This window comes from Pezoporus flaviventris, unplaced genomic scaffold (assembly GCF_033815535.1).
Source record: "Pezoporus flaviventris isolate CSIRO_AGI_PZ_B2104156 unplaced genomic scaffold, CSIRO_AGI_Pfla_v1 ptg000005l, whole genome shotgun sequence".
NCBI classification, from domain to species: domain Eukaryota; kingdom Metazoa; phylum Chordata; class Aves; order Psittaciformes; family Psittacidae; genus Pezoporus; species Pezoporus flaviventris.
The window spans coordinates 16,268,586-16,286,614 of NW_026892553.1; the positions used below are offsets into that span (position 1 = coordinate 16,268,586).

General features: G+C 36.1%; 1 protein-coding gene and 1 long non-coding RNA gene across 6 annotated transcripts in view; one reads left to right on the forward strand and one right to left on the reverse strand.

Annotated features, from left to right (window-relative positions):
- Nucleotides 1–18,029, forward strand: part of PCDH11X (protocadherin 11 X-linked) — a 491,394-nt gene that overhangs the window by 22,555 nt on the left and 450,810 nt on the right. The gene's annotated exons all lie outside the window — the stretch shown is intronic.
- LOC133265218 (uncharacterized) lies at nt 1,161–17,282 on the reverse strand. The gene is made up of 2 exons (XR_009741898.1): nt 17,175–17,282; nt 1,161–1,655 (listed from the first exon to the last, which is right to left on the reverse strand). It is a non-coding gene; the product is annotated as an uncharacterized LOC133265218 (long non-coding RNA).

The following is an 18,029-nucleotide window of genomic DNA, read 5'->3' on the forward strand; positions in this document are numbered from 1 at the left end:
TAGAAGGAATGAAACTGGAAGAATACTGAGAAACAGCTATTGAGATTGCAGTACTGGAGCATGAATGGCTGTATTTTTTTATCTGGGAGACTTAGAAGAATCTTTGTTGTTCACTGCATGTTCTTTTCTTTATATTATTTCTAAGTTTTCAATCCTTGTCTTCCAGACAAATTCAGACAAATTCAATAACCTGTATTTTGTTTTAAATGATTTAAATTAGTTTATTTTGTGATAGTTATGACTCAGCACAGCAAATATTCTCTTAGACATAAATAATACTGGAGTAAAATCACAAGTTTGGAAATGAAAGTTATTTAATGTTTAGAATTTATAGGTAATTAAAAAGTTCTCATCAGGATTGATTGCTAAAGATGGTGTTCAAAAATAAATACGTGGTTCTGGCTTGAAGAGTCTAGGAAGTGAGTGTAGTGAATAACTTTATTCCTGGATAACAGGTATGCAGTGAAAGCAGATGCATGCCTCCTGTGCTGCTTCTGGTCCTGACATGAAAAGAATTACTGTAGGTTTCATAATTCTGTATTATTAAATCCTTAGCAATTTGGAAAGGAAAAAACTAACAAAAATAAAAATAAATCTAGAAGATAATATTACATTTAAATGCAAATTCTGCCCTTTCTATAGGTAACTCCAAAGAAAATACTGGCAAAGCAGGATTCTGATCTTATTGACTACTTGCGCATTGGCAATACACAACTCAGAAAGTGCCAGAAACCTACCACAGAAATCGTTAGAAAATGTGTGCATGCAGTACCAGTGTTTCAGAATAGTATTTTTGTTGATAAGGGATGAGGCATTTGCAGTATGTTCATTTTTATGCAGTCATCTTATTTTTTGACATATACTGATAATTTGGACTAATGCCTTGTGAAAGGGCATTTTCTTTGATGAATTTGTTAAATGCATTTGCTACTTTGACATCAAAGGGGTTGCTCTGATCTGTAAGTGCCAAGCACAAAAACCAAGTATAAGGCAGGCTGAGGGTACGTGTGTGAGTATGGTAAAGAGATCATGAATGAATGTGCCATACAGTTGCCATCTGACTGATAAACTACCTTTCTGCTATTATTTTTATAAATTGAAACTAGTTTTCATTAAATATCATGCTCCGTTATCACATACTTTTCATAGATTTTAAAGGCACAGAGATTCAAATGTTCTACTACTTTTGCATTATTTGTGCTATATTCAGCTTTGATGTATTTTTGAAATTCTTTGATAAAATATTTTACCTACAGTTGTTTTGACTGTTTTCCATTCAGACAAACTACAGGCTCTGCACAGATGAGAACTTTCTGACATATAAAAAGCTATGTAGTTCTTTCCAGTATTCAGATTCCTAGTGTAGCTTCTACTGTATGACTGTTCAGATGCAGCTGGATATTGCAGATGACAGTAACATCAAGGGGCACTTTTGTCTGTTGCTCCTATGTAACACGTTAGTATGTCTGGTTACATTAATTCTGAATTGCTCTGGCAACTGGACATCTGGGAATGTCAAGAATTGCAGGTACTTGTTGGCAGAGTAGAAGAGTTTGATCGTTATAAATATCTTCATTTTTACCTTTTCAATTAATGCCTAATGCCTCCTGCTTGCATTTTTCTTGACTTCCTCATTATCTGTAGTTTTGTTTCACCTAGAAATGAGGGATTGAGCCATTAAATTTACAGCAAAAAAGCACTCCAGATTAAAAAGGAAAGAAGAAAAGAGAAAATGTAATTGGTATAAAAGTTGTATAAATTAAGTTCCTTATTATTTTTCTTTAAATAATGAATTATTCAGTATTTTGGTGTTAATAATTTAACAGAACCCAAAGTAAGATATCAGCAGGACATATGTGGGGTGGGTGGTAGTTCAAGTTTGATCTAAAAGGCTTGCCTTTGTACTGAAGTTGGGTTGAAGCTTTGATCTATTTATAATGAGTATTCTAAGGGTTTACTAATTATTTTAAACCTGAAGAGAATCTCATAGTCCATTTTTCAGTTGGAAGGGAACCAAAAATAAACCTTGCTGGAAGGTAAAGGCACAAAGTCATAAAGTTCAGGCGTGTTTTTGAAGTTAAAGCCCAACCGTCGACTGTCTATAATTTCTGAGAAGTTTGGGGGAAAAGTGTATTTTCTGTTTCTTTTTTCATTCTGTAGCATAAGGAAGTTTTCTGAGGTACTTCTAACTTCTGACTAGAGCACCCTTTATATATACCATCCATTTTAAAAGTTTGTAGCCATAAATGTGAAATGCAGAAAAAATCCTTTGTTTGGAATTGCATTTAGACCAAATAAGTATCAATTTCATTTTCCAACCACATTGAATCTATTGCCAAACTAACTAAACATACTTGTTTATGAGAAATCGTGGGATGGCAATCTATTTATCAGGGGAAACTACATAAAGTGTTCATGATTCTACACAAATACAACTTTAAATAGGAATTTATCACTGCTTAGAACATTGGTCATGATTTGAGAGGTTTCTTTGGAATCCAGATACTTGTGCCTGATCCATATTTAATTCCTTCTTCAAAGGCAATATTCTTATTCCACTGTGCTACAGTTTTTTGTACAATGATTTTGTCATTCCTCGGTGGAAAAGCTTTCTTTGAGTTTTTCAGATACACAGAGCACAAATATCATATCCAAAGGTGCTCATTCTGGAACACCAGTGACAGTAATCAGGTGGACATAAGAGAGTCCTTTATATCTATGAGCACTGCAGCATGCAAGCTACACAGCTGTAACAGCTGGAAATTTTCATTGTTTGAGGGTTCCTATAAATATTCCTCAAAGCACTGGTAACAAGGCTAGGGAATTGATATGTTTGCATCACAGAAAGCAGAAATTCATATAAAACAGTTCTGTGGATTCTGGCTTTGCATAAGTCATTTTTAAATCCAGAAGATGTGGAAGGTATTTGTTTTATGCAGACATTACTTTAACTTACTTGATGGTGAGGATGAATACTTTCTCTGACTGTAAACACATACTCTAGTAACAAATACTGTGGCATTGCTCCCGAACATAAAATGGTATGCCTCATGATGCTATTAAGTGCTATTTATATAATGTGAGAAATACATTTTCCCCCATTTACTAGGAAATTTTCCAGTTTTCAAGGGGTACTGACTAGTTTAATGAATCTATAATACATACAAAATACTTTCTTCCTCCCTTGAATCAGTATTTGGGATTAAAGGTGAACCTCTTTTCATGGTTCAAATCATTTTCATTAGCAGAAAGAAAAAAAAATGCCCAATAAGCCTGGTACAGCAAAGAATTATTTAAAATCGTTCTGAGGAGCAATTTTTGCCTTTTCAATTATGCAAATGCTCATCAAGTTTTTGTCTTTGGTAATCTTTGGCTGATATTAAAAAACTGACACAGACTTCTTGACCTGACGCAAATGTAATAGCTGTGAAGGTTTTTTGTACCTTTATCCTGGCACAAGATTAAAGAAATGAAAGTACTGCATTCCACAAATCAAGCTCACACTTACACCTGTATCTTATCCTTGAGATTAAATTTTTATAGACTCATAGAATAATTCACATAGGAAGGAACCTTGGGAGTTTCTAGTCCAACCTCCTGCTCAGAGCAATGTCAGCACTGAATTCAGCTCTGGTTGCTTTAGGCTTTGTCCAGTCAGATCTTAACCTGCACAGACAGATTCCACAGATGTTTTTTTGCCATAATATCCAGGCAGAACCTTCCCCATTTCAGTTTATGAGCCTGTCTCTTGTTCTCTCACTGTGCACCTCACTAAAGAGCCTGGCTTTGTCCTCCTGGGATTTTTCTCATGCTGGAAGCTCCTTTCTTCCTTGAACTTTGTATCTTTAGGCAAATACCTTTTCCCTAAATACAGAAAGGCAAAGTTTCTAGTGTCTGTCTTCACTTTCATGTCCTGTCTGTGTCTTTTTGTACTGGAGCTCAGCCAGGAGCTTCCTGTGAAACTATGCAGGTCTGCTGGTATGTCTGCTAGTTTACCTGGGTTATTGGAATAGAGTGATGTGCTTGCAGAGGGTTTGCTAGCTTTCTTGAGCTCCTTTTCCTTTCAGAGCTGCCTCACACAGGATCTCACCCACCCAAAAGAAATCCCTGTCTAAGCTGAAGTCTATCCTCTGGAAGTCCAGGGTCTGTACTCTGCTACTTGTGTTCCTTTGTCTCAGGATCTCGACTGACTATCCCTAGTCTGACCAGCATATCCAGTAGTGTGTTTGGTACTCCTATATGACAGTTGTTGTTTGGTTCTGTTGGCTTGGGAGCCAGAAGGATACTTTTCTTAAACTATTTCTTTAAGGGCTAATCTCAGAACTTCATTATCCATCCAGCTGTTCAAACAGCACCCTATATGTCTAATGAATTTAGTTGTAAGAAGATCCCTTCCACATTGTAGGAACACCTGGAAATGGACTTTCCGCAATGACTTTGTTTAATCACCATTTTAAAGTAGTTCTTAAAATGTTATATTTAAAAAAAAAAACTTAACAAAAAGAGTGAGGTTTTCAAAGAAATCAAGAATCATAGCTGATTAACCATATTTATCATTCTATTTTTATCTATAACTAGACTTCTAGACAGCTCTAACTCATCAAATAGGATATAGGAATCTCTTAATTAACACACTTGTATAACTAGACACATTTTACTACATTCAGTGAGGTGTAGCTATTTCATGGTAATTAATTAGAGATTGATCATTTAGGAATTTGTCACTGGGACCAAGATGCAATAGCTAATGAGACTGCTTGTTACAAATTCAAATGAAACCAGATCTAAGTCGAAAGTAGACAGCAAAAGATATCAGACTTAGACCTAACCGATCACTTAATTAGCTGTGCCAAGTAAAAAGCTGATAATGAAAAAGATCTTTAAGTGTTCACTCACGGTATTTCACTTCCAAGGTACTGTATTTTAAAGCCATTTAACACATGAGTGTTATATGAGCCCATGACTACACATTACAGCAAATGCTGTCATCAAATTTGGCATTTGGGGACAAAATTTATAATGCATAATATTAGAGATACTTAATGCCTCTTAGACCACAGAATTTTTGCTATGCAAATATTTTGGACTGTATATTTTGGTACAAGATCAGAAATACTGTAACAATGAAACTCTCACAATGTCAAAATTAGCATTGACTCCAATTGAGCGAGGGCAATGGAAGTCCTGTCCAAGTTAATGGAATGTCAATACAAATCAAAATAATATAGTACGTGGCTGTACTACTCTTTAAAATTAATTATATTTCAACGCCATTGGCTTTATTTGGATTACATTGAGGTAGGCTCTGTTTTGTTTATTTAAAATATTTTTGTATAAAAACCGGGAAGAAGATTGGAAGAAGGGGGCTTCCATCTTTTACTAAGGGAAAAAATGTTTTTCTTTCATTCATTTTTTTCAGTCCTTTGTTTTACTGAAGTCAGTGGAAGAGAAGAGCTTTAAAGCTCATAAAATCCTGTCTGAATGACATGCAACCAGAAACTATATATGCTAAACCACAGTGCCGAGGAATCACAGTTAATTGTGTAAAAAACACACTGAATTCTAATTTCTTGTGACTAATCCTAGAACTGATGAGTCCAGACACACTATAGGAATCTACTTGCTAAATAATATATAGTGAAACTGAGTTTTTTCTTCTCTGCTCTTTATTTTTCCCAACATCACTGACACGTAGAAATGGACATATGGCTTGCAGCTTGTACTTATTTTCCTTCAGCTTGTGTTAATTTGAGTCTGAACAACAAATAAATACATAGTATATAGAAGATACCAGTAGCTAGGACATATGCAAAAGCCTTAATTCAATCGCATTTAGCTGTTCTAACTGTTTTAATTTGATCTTTTAAGCCACATCTGTATCTTATCATGCGGTGTATTCCAGTACAAGAGCAATTTTACATAGTAATAGATTAAAAATATTTCTCTGTTTATAAAATCTTTAAACCCTTTTAAAATTAGGAAATTCAGAAACAAATGAGTTTATTTCTCATTATTTGACATAATAAAAATACTTATGTCTGACAACAAAATGGGGTGGGGGGGAAGAAGAGTAGGAGGAGGAAGAGGAGAGGTGGGGAAAAGAGACACATGTACCAGCAATGACTGCAAGTGTAAGCAAACATATACAAATAACTTTCCAAAGCCCAGCTGCTTTCTCTCAGTATTTACCATGGTTAAGCTCCCTGAAGGCTGCCATAATTAGTTTTCTCCCTTACAAGTAATTATAAGCACCTGCAATTAAAAAAAATATTTGTGTCTGAGATCTGATCCCTCAGGTATTTTCTTTTAGAACCTTCCTCATTTGCTCTTAGAAGTTCTTTTCCACTAACTTTTACTCTAGGGATGCTTTAAAGGGAATGAAACGTTCCTCTTTCTTTTAAAACCTGGTGAGATCTAAAACAATGCTGACAATGTTTTTCCTCCCCACGATCATTTTGGAGTGAATGTCATAGGCTCAGGAATAGGTGATTACTACCAGAGAAGACAGGGAGGTGAGATCTACATAGGGTATGCTCAGACCAAGGGCAGCCTTGAAAGGGTTTCACATGGCTCACATTCAAGCCCTCTGAAAATTTCACAGCAGATGTCAACAATGTAAGGGTCCCTATTAATTGCTTTCCCTAGTTCATTCCATGATGGCCACATATTTTAAGGTAATTATAATGTAACCAGAAATGTAGTGGGATGGCTGCATGGAAACTGCCCTGTTCCAGACCCTTGAATCAGACCCTTATGATACAGGGTATCTAAGTGATGTTTCCTCTGTCCTGGGTGCAGCTCTTAGGAGTTCTTCAGTGACAGAGGAATTTTGCAAGTAGCTGGACCTTAAGTCTAAGATTTTTTGTTAAGGGATGGTCAACACTTCATATTTTCTCACTGTTCTGTTCTGCTCCTTCTCAAAATAGACTGTGTATCACTCTTTGGGGAATTATGCAGTACCACAGACTGGAAGATACATTAGAGACTGAAAACCCAACATTATGTTCCTCTACTTGTCCTTTTCCTTGGATGTGTTGCAGGTCAAACTCTACAGAAATTAATCTTCCACACCTGAATGTTGGCATTAACTTTAGGCTGAAAGATTTCCTCAGAAAGAATTATTTAATAGTAATTTTGCTTAATGTGAGAAACTGACAGGATAAGCTATGAAATCTACAAAGATTTGCCCATTAATTTGACAAACCTAAACCACTGACAATCTGATAAATGAATTTGATTCAGTTGTTATTCAAATACTGTATTGATCTTACAATGATTGTAGCATCATTTTGGTGCAGTAGACCAGTGATTAAATTTTGTGTGCTTTCTTTTTCATAAGATATTTTGTAATTTCTCTGTGCACTGCATCACCAATACAATCTGATGGAACTACTTCTTCATATAAGCAAATTCTCAGCGATGGATACATATTATTGAAAGTGATTTGGTTTAAAAAGTACTCCGGTTATCTGTTGTCAGATACAGTACCTACCCCTGAATTCACATGAGGGTTAGCAAGTGTCCCTAGAGGATAGAGACGTGTACTTTTAAGACTTTAAGCCTGTGGTAACATATAAAACACAGGACCTATAAAGTCTTCCCAGGCTCTGGACAAAATGCCCATCATGGGAATTTTCTTAGTTTATGCTGATAAGGAATTCAGGGCTTTCCACTTCTGTATCCTCCCCTAGTAGACAGGAAAGTTAACTGCATAAGCTTAAGGGAGACATGGGCTCCATCTTCAGTCAGACTGACTGGCAGACAGGAGTGAACGGCTCCTGTTGTACAGCTGAGAAAAAAGCCTAACTGGCTCTAATTTTCATTTAAAACCCTCCTTTAATACCTGTTAAAGGCAATGGAGACACTGTATTCTTGGAGGGCAAACACATCCACAGTTTTTAAGCTATAGCAGTTTCAGAATTTCTCTGCCTTCTATAACACATTAATACCTAACTAAAAAAAAGGTTAATTAATACCAAACCAAGAAGCACAGTAAGCTTCAGGATGCCCTTCCTCTATCTTGTCATGCAAATACTTAACAAGAACAGGAATGATATAGTGCTATTTATATCAGCCCAATGCTTGGCTCAGAAATTACCCATAAAAGAAGGTCTATTCAAGGAGCAGTGCCCATTCCCTTTAAGGCCCTTTAATATTTTCAGTCAGCTCCACCTTGTTACATTTGACCTTGTTAAAAAGACCGCATTCAAACAAAGGGGAACTAATCTAGATTTCTCAACCAGAATAAAACTGAAAGCAATCACTGGCTTTTCAAAACGTGCAGTGGTCTTGGCTGGATATGCTCACCTTGTAATTGTGTTTTCCCAAGAGCCTTTCTCCCAAATAGGAGGTTGGGATGCTATTGTAATGTCAAATGTGACTCACTGTTACAGTTGCTATTAAAAGTTAGCAGCTGTAATTAGGGGAGAATTTTGAAGCTGCAGTGTTGTATTGTCAGTTGTAACAGCTTTTAATTATCTTATATTTTTCTTTAAAGTGATCAGCTTTGCAGAAGTTGAATGTGCTTTTATCATTTTTACTCTGGAAATGAGCTGACATGTTTAATATAATTTGGATAGAAATACTGTTACTGCAGAAAACAATTGGAATCTGTGAACTTTTTAAAGGATTTTGAACACAGGAGACAGCCATAGTGCTTAGAGGGATTTTGCCATCATCCAATTAAAATTGTCCTCCATTCTCTCTAATACCATTCTATCTGGTCTTAAAATGCGTAAGACTAATTACATTAGCCCACAGAGGCTTGCATGGCTAATACTATTGGCCATTTCCTCAAATAGAAGAATTATACATGACTAACCACTTTGCAAATAATACCAGCGTTTCTACTGCAGGGCTAGATTTGGTACATAGATATGCTGTCATTTTTACACTGCGCTTGCAGCAACCTATGGTACTTGAGCTTAGAATAGCTGCCAGTGCTGAAACAGCAATGGCCAATTCCATTGTCCCCTCAGCCTACTATAGCCCATCAGGAACCAAAATCTTTTGTTGCTATTTCTAATCTGGTCTTAAACTGAGGATAGAAAGAATAAAGACAGAGCTGTATAGATTAACTTTATAATAGCCTTGTTATGCATGACTTCACTCCCTTAAAGTCCCTTCATTTCTATCGGAGGGGGTGAAATCAGCTTTCCAGGGAAGGATCCTGGTTCTTAAGGACCAGAGAGAATGCAGTTGGTGTAGGATCTACTTGTGAAAAAAAGCCTAGGTTAGCAAATTATCCTGTGGCATGCAGCAGTCTAGAAGGCGAGATACAACTAAAGAAATACTGTACAGTATTGTCATTTTTGGCAGGCAGCATCCTTGTCAATATGCATGAGCACCCAGATGAATGAGAGAACCTGTCACCCAAGGGATGTTACACATTGATGACAACAGTCAGTCACAGGTCCTCTGCTATACCATGTAGTTAGACTATGTTCTTTTGCAGCTACCACACTGAAAGAAGGAAAACTGCTAGGCAGTGAAGGACAAGCAGGATTGGTAGTGCAGCTATCCTTGCAGCCAATATTGATGTTTTCACTTCTTGGATCCTGCTTCATAATTAATTCCTCAAGACTGGAAAAAGTGAAAATTCCTTAAGCTTCAGGAGCCCCAACAAATTTGAAAATTAATTCATATATTATGATATTGGCCACTGCATCCCTATTAGAGACTAACTGAGCCCATGATTTTTAGTTCTGTGAATGCTATCTCACCCCTGCATGTTGGTATTAGATTGTAATGTTCATATCCAACTAAAAATCCATGATGGCAGAGATTCATGGTCATGTCATGATCTGGTTCATGTACTCCGTTAACAATTATCCCAGACATTACTGTCTCTATGATACAGTCCCCAGATTCTCTGAAGCAGGCTTAAATAATGGTTCAGTTTGGTGGGCATTTTTTTTCCTCTTATTAATGTTTAAATAGGGATGATGCCTTTCAAATCACAAAAGCAGATGTAAACAATCAAGCAGGTATGGATGGGTATCCTTTATCCTTCTAACACATGACCAGTATGTATCAAGAGATGGGTAATAAGACTAAAGTTTCAGAAAGAATAGTTCCTTCTCCGTGTGAAACTCCAAAAAGGGGAATTTCATTGCTGTGAATTTAGATTTTAGATCTGAAATTTGGGAAAAAATAGGTTTCATTTACCTCAGAAGGAAAGATTCTTTTTTTCCTCAAACACACTCAGAATTTACTTCCTGTCTGAGGCAGATCTAACACCTGTGAGTATTCTGCTTCTTGTTCTTTCACTTTATTTGATTTTAATTTTTTAAATATAAACGTTCATCACTATATAAATCAGTAATAAATGAAGTGCATTTAAATGGATTTGGATAGTATTGGACAGTGATATGGTCACAGTTGTCTACAGAATGTTCAGTATCTTGGGGGAAGAAAATGTCTTAACTGTTCCTTTGAGGTAGGTTTGTAAGTAGTGGCCATTTCTCTTTAATTTTGCTTTAATGCTTAAAAGAAGTTTATTTCACTGAAATAAATGCTTTTCACTATTTCTTTTCCATATGAGCAGTGTATATACACACACATATATATACACACATAAGTCCTACGCAAGTTTAGAAACTGAACCAGAAGATTTCAGGGTATTATATTTTCCAGACTAAATTGGTATTTTGAAAGAAATATTTAGCTTGGACTATAAGAAGGGGATGAGATATTCAGCACTGGATATACATTTCCCAGTGCTCTGGGAACCTAAGTTCCACTGAACTTCAGGAAGACTAAAGCACTGGTTCTTACTAAGCCATTTGTGATCTGATTCACTTCAATGGGACATGTCAAATTAGGATATTTAAAAATTAGTCTATAGAATCTGAATAAGAAAATACATTCAGTATCTTCTGATACCTTTGAACATAGCCTTTCCACAGGCTTAAAATCTCACTATTCCAGGGAAATCAGTAATGATAATTTAAAATTGAGTAAAGAAAGAAGTAGTCTTTTTACTTTGAGGGACTATTGGCTGCTTCTGGGGATTCTTCAATTTTCATTTCAGTGTACAGGAAAGCAGTATATTGCCAAGATAAAATAGAAAGCTTAATAGCCACTGTATCTCTTGATGTTTATGGAAACTTTGCCATCAGTCTTTAAAGAAGCTGAATTGGACTCTGAAATACTGATGCAAATGAAATTAGGAGGAAATACGCCTTGCAATGGTATAATCACATGTCATTCACACTATTAAAATACTGCACTATACTTCTTTTTACTAGATTAAATTAGAAATCACATGTGTCCAAGAATAATGGGAAATCTTACTTGTAGAAAAAGATGGGTATTTATTTTTTTCAGCAACAGACAGAAATAATGGAAGTCTTCAGGCAGCTTGATTACTTATAAAATTAGCTTTTAAAGAAAATGATTTTATCTTTCTTAACAATAAAAAGGTTCATATCTATTCCATATTTAAAAATTTCACAGGAAACTGTCATAATCCTACTCTAGGGTAGGTGGGGGAAACTGAACCCTCTATTATTTTTGCAGAGTTGTAACATGGCAACATGATTTTGATAGCCAGTTGGCTAAGTGTACTCTTGCTTCTTGCAGAACACTTCAGGTCACTGTAGAGTACTTGCTATTGTTAGGCACTAGGTGGCCTGCTTGCTAAGACATAGTAATGAACACTTACACAAAGGCAATTTGCAAAAGCAATGAGAGTAAGTGAGTGAAAATGCATCTTTAATTTCTAATAGAGAACTATACATTTAAACTATCTGATGCAGAGTAACATATGCATGGAAATCGGTAGATTGTATAAACTACCTAAAAACAACTTAGCACATTTTTTCCTTGTCTGGCAGACAATATTTAATTCCTCTCTTTATCTTTGCTTAAGGAAGACCAGTAACTCATTCATACTTACAGCAAAAACATTCTTCTCTTACCCAGCAATGTCTTAACAGACAAAAACTATAGCTATATGTGCATCGTTTTCCTTCTCAGTAGCATAAAAGATGAAAGTGTCCCACTGAAAGATGGGATACCTGTATGTTCTCTAAATTGTAAACGCTTACTTCTGAGGGAAGTTAAAGAGTAGCAAGTGCAATGTGGTAGTAGCATTTGGCTTAGAAACCTAACGGATTGTTGTATTATGCTCAGAAACATGAAAGGGGTCAGTGTTATTTATTGTTTCTAAAGAGCAAATGCAACAGCTAGGAGTTGTACAGATACAATGTAACAGCTAGGAGTTGTACACATACTCTCAATCTCATCTCAGATAGCAAACTAAAGAAACAGTAATTAAGAATGGTAAGCAAAGAAACACATGGCTAGGTTTTTTGCTTTGATTTCTAGTAACTGAAGGCTGGATGCAACCTGAGTCCTGTGCTAGTAACAAATCACAAACTATATTTTTCAGCAATTCTGTTTTCATTTATTGGTCTGTGACTCTTGCTAGCATCAGTAGAAGGAGATAATGGTGACTTGAGGTGGTGGTCAGTTTACGCTTTTGAACATGGATTTTTTTTTTTTTTAAGTATCAATTTATTAAAAATGTAATAAAAGGATCATTTCAATAACAAGCCTTCATTAAAAATAGTTTTACTGTTCAATTGAATAGCTAAATAATTAACCATAGCTTTATCTGAATATAATTATTCACCTTCTTAATTTCAGCTCAAAGGCAAGACTAATGAGATAGCTGAAAATCTAATGATTACTTTATCTGTCATTGATAGAATTCTAAAATACTAGCGGTCAAGGAGAGTGCAAAGCTTTTACTGTTCTGCAGAGGCCATGTGAGAAACACTTATCTGAACCAAGGAATGGAACATAATCTGCATTCCAGGCAATACTATTTTGATCATCAGCTTGGAAATTCATCTTGCAGATATTTTTCAGCTGATTTCCCTGAATGTCTCTGTTATCAAACAAATAAATGAACAAAGAACAGAAAGCCCCACTGCAGTGATTTCTAATTGTATAAGAAAGGGCATTGTGTGGCTACTGTCATTACTGGTTTCATTTTGTATTGAAATCATATAAATTTAAACAATGGATTCAGATGACTGATCATATTTTTCTAGAACAGGAAAGATATTTCAACCTGATATTTGTGTGCTTTAATCTGAGTATGAGTAGAAGACACCACCAAATATATGACAGAATATATTGCATTCCATTAAAACACCTAATTATTTATTCTTTTTCCTATAAGAAAATATTGCATCCCTAAGAAAAGGAACTACAGGAACTTGCATTTTTGTGATTTGATCAAAAATGTATGCCTCTGTATTCCAGCCAAGTCTGAGCATGAATCTCCTGAATTGATTTTAAAGAAATCAGACTTGGCAGTATCCCTCAGGTTACAGAGAATGATTCTCCATTTAAAACAATGCAGCATCCATCCACAGTGTGTACTGAGAAATAATGTGCCTCCTCAAACTCTGTCAGACAAAGAAAAAAAAAATCTGTGGTATGTGGCAAACACACACACACAAAATCCCATCGTAAGAACTCTGGTGGTAGCAGTAGGGAATGAACTACTGATGATCTACATGCTTCTACTGATGCATAAAGAAACATCACTGTGAGACATTAGGCTGCCTCTAGGAATTCATCATCTCTGGGCATCAGAAAATAGGTGTACTGCATCACATAAAATATATGGATTTTTATTAGGCAAATAAACCTGCAAACTTAAGACACCATATCACACTGGTTTTACATACTGGCATGTTTGAAAAAATTCAAAATATCTCACAGTAGTTTAAAGTATACATAGACTAACATCATTAAGTTCTAGCAAAGTGTTCTAGTAATTCTGTTAAACCTTCTGATTTTTTGTTCCTCATGATTACATTGTGGCTACTTTTCAACACAATGGTATTTAGCACTTCCAACTCCTATACCAGAATAGACATTTTCTTTGGGAAATTTGCTCTAATACATTTAATATATATTGCATATAATGCAACACTGGAATTCTGATAGATGTTAGTAAGAGAGCACCAAGTTTTCTTTACTAAACACTCAGGGTTTGGATTTTGTAAGTTCTGAGCATCTACTTTACTGGAAATCATCAGGATTTCTGACTGACAGTTACACTGTCAGAGGTTGAAGATTTGAAATGTTATTATTTTTCTCTATTAATTTAATCATAAATCAATATTTCTACTTCTTATACCAGTTACTGATTGAACAGTTAATCTTATCACTGTTGTTCTATCTCATGAAGCAACATGTAATTATGTCCTTGTTGTCACTTGAGCTGATCTTGCTTAAATAATTCAAAACAACTTCTGCATATAGAGAAAAACATACACTTTCTTGGTAGGTCTTAGATTTGGAGGCATAATTAGCTGATGTAAAGAAATAGTCTATCTGATGTGTTTTCATGACATTTCTATTACAACTTTAATACAAACATCTGATTTCCAGATATAACCAAAAAGCCTTTGGTTATTTCTAGTTAACTGAAACAGGCAAAGTCACCAAAATATAAACCATGACAAAACTTCTAAATGATACAGTATTTAATACAATCCTGTATTATTCAATGATTCTCTGTGTTGTAATGACTTCAGCTAATAGGCTGGTATGTGTTTTGTGGTATTTTTTGTGCTCTTTTCCATCTTTCACCTATTATCAAGAGGTGAAGTCACTCCATTTATAGGTAAAATTAGCTTTTTCACTTGAGTTTGTGGAGTAGGAACATGACTTCTATACAAAACAGAGAAAGCATGCACATCTGTTTGAAACTTTAACCATTGCTCATATTCTTCCTCTAAGATTTTTTCATTTAATTCCTACCTTCAAGAACTAATACTCCATATTGTTAAAAACTGTTCTGTGCAGTGTACCAGCAATGATAGGCCCATGATGTTATATGAGAAAATACACTTCAATATGCCTCTTGAAAGCTTTTTATGAACATCAGTGACTTATAAGACTCTGATATACATATATACACTGTTCTCATTAATGTAGTTATGCCCACCCCCCTTTAAAAACCTTTTGAAGCTGTTCATCCGCTTGCAGTATGTCAGAAGAAGAATGGATGGGAAATAAGATCCTATGCTTTTCTGTTCTACATTAGAAGCATGAGTCTATGCCACATCACTTGTGTCTGTACACCACTGACGGTAGGCTGGCGACACTGAGTCAATAAGCATGCATATTTCTAGCTAGGAATGCTTTTTCCACATTACAAAGCCCCGTTTATTTCATCCCAATTGTTGACAGCTTTCAATGAGGACACAGTGAAGAAATGCAAACAACACATTCTCCAATATTTGAGTACGTTCTAGGAAGGAGTTGTAGTATCTTGATAAAGTTCATGGATCTAGGCAAAACGTTAAAAATCAAGTTTTCTGAGATTCTCTTAAGCATCAGCTTTCCCATGTCAGGCTTCAGTCAAGAGCATAGCTTCTTTGATCTGGCCTGAACATTTGTAATAAAATATAAAATTAAGTATTCAGGGCTGATATATAGCAGCCTATGCCAATATTTAATAATAAGTTCTGTTGTTGAGATATGTAGGCTCTCTCACTTCATGCTTAAGTTTTGGTTTCCAGAGCTTTAGCTCTGGCAAACTTTATAAACCCTAAGGAAGATGTCACTGATTTTAGTGGTCTTTGACTCAATTTAATAGAAAAGATCCATTTACTATACAGGTAAAACGAAATGTAAAGTACAGAATCAGGCCCGGCACATCAAAATGCTGTAACACATTTTAAAGTATCCCTATAATTCTGTTCTGCCCAATTCTGTGGCTCTTTTTACTGAGCATTTTTGTACAAGTAGTCTGACTGACTTTTAGAAGCTGCTTTTTCCCAAGACTAAACAGCTATGCTACATCATTTCTACTGAACAATTTAGTTTTCAATCCCCTTTCCAGAATCACTTCAGTGTAGTGCTCCTGGCACAGAAGTTCAGTGTCTTTGAGAAGCAGTCTATGTGTTTGCAATCTCTATTGCAGTTTGGGGTTCTGTCAGGATGGGAGGTGCTATGCGCTAGAAAGTGGTTTACCAAAACAGATGATTCCAGCATCATTTTGTGTTGTTTTTTAAAATAACACAGAAAAATACTTACAATTTTTGTCTATATAAATATAGAATTACAGAAATATTTTTCTTATCTATCAGTAAGGCATGACACATTTTACCATTAAGAGCAATTTCTTACAAGTTTTCATGATTTCACCTTTCAGAAGATGGTATATATTCAAGTCATGCATATGCTAATACTGAGTTATTAAAAGTTCAGTCCTACTCTATTAGCATATAAAGGATTAAGTAAAATTTTGTTGCAATTAATGCATAATTTGCTATATGCCTTTTGTTTGAAAGTTACATTAAATAATGTGGAAAAAACTGCAGAAAGCAGAGTATGAAAAAAATGTATTATTTCTTTCATTACTAGCCCTGTATTAGTATGTTGAAGTAAAGGTCATTTCAAGCTATAAATATGGTAAGAAGAGTATTTCTCCTTAGGAGGACTGGAAGAAGAACAGGTAATGAAGGACAGAGTTGTGCCACAAGGAAATAATCAAATGATATTGCTGAGCTTGACTGAATTTTAAATATATATTTACTCTAGATTTTAATATCATAAGAGAAATTCATGCCCTTAATAATGTAAGATATGAATTAGTAAGGCTTGATCTTAATCCTTTTAACTACAACCAGCTGGGATCCAACTCAGATGCTTTGGTCTCCCACTTAATAAATCACAAGAAATATCTTATCAAACTGTTTTTCCTTTTCTTTTACACACATTTATCTCCTATAGTTAGTAGGGGGAAAAATGAGGTTCACTTCTTCCTCAGAGAAAATTTCTGTGAAGCCATGCTATTCTGCTAACACTTTTCTATGTATATAGCATCTTTCACTTGGACCAGTCCCCAAGTGGTCCATAGACCCTAAATACAGGGACATTTTTCCTCATAGTTTGTATAGTGTTGCACTGACGCAGCTTTGGGAAAGGGAGCATGGAACAACCTCTCCACCTAAACCCATGAAACGCCACCATTTTTGTAGACCAGAATTGGTACTGCTTAAGCATGTGAAAATTAACAAGTTACAGCCTCTCTTTGTCCCAGTTTTCTTCACGTGGATACCCATGCACAAGGAAGCACTCACATAGTTTCTACCAGGCAGGTTCACTGTCACCCATTCATGCTCACTAGGCAATGGTACCTGGCTGGGTGTCTCCCTGTCGCCGAGCTGCGGAGGGAGCCCTCGGGCGCAAGATGGCGGCGGGAAGCCCCTGAGGGAAAAGGAAGCTTCCTCCTCACCTGCTCCCGGGAACCTTCTAGAAGGAGGCGGTGCTGCGCGCTGACGGGAGCGGCGTGGCCGCCGGGCTCACCTAGGGCGAGCGAGGCCGGGAGAGAGCAGCCCACAAAGTGGTTGCTCAGGCTTTGTGTGGTTTGTGCCACAGGACCCCATAGAGCTGAAGGTGGCAGCTCTGTCCTGCGTGCAGGTAAGGAAAAAGGGTGCTGCTAGAGACTGTGGAAGGAGCGCTGAGCCCTGGAGCTGGTTGGGGTTAGGGTTAGGGGGAGCATTTCCAGGAGGAACTGGAGAGATGTTTACTTACAATCCTATTTTTGTGTTTTGTCTTGATCTGTGTTTTTTTTTTTCTCCTTTATTTATTTATTTATTTGTGGTTATTTGTTTTATGTTTTTGTTTTATTCTTTTTGTTTGTTGGGTTTTTTTCCCCTTCCTGTGCAAGGACTGCGGTTTTGGTTCATGTATTGGCATAAGTTATCTTTAGGTGGTTTTGTTCTGCCCTTGGGAAGGCCTTGCTCTCAAATCATCATCTCTTAGAAGAATCTTATATTACATACTGTGATGTTTTATTCATACGGTGTGTTTAGATAGGGTCAGTTAGCTAAAAACCGTGTTGATTGCTTCCCTGCCGTTTGGACCCATACATAAATGAGGAGAAAGTGCCATTCAATGTGTGCCGTTAGTTCTCATGTCCCCGTTATTCTTGGAGATTCCAGAGTCAAGTTTATGGTTTATAAATGCATATTCATATATATTGTATCCAT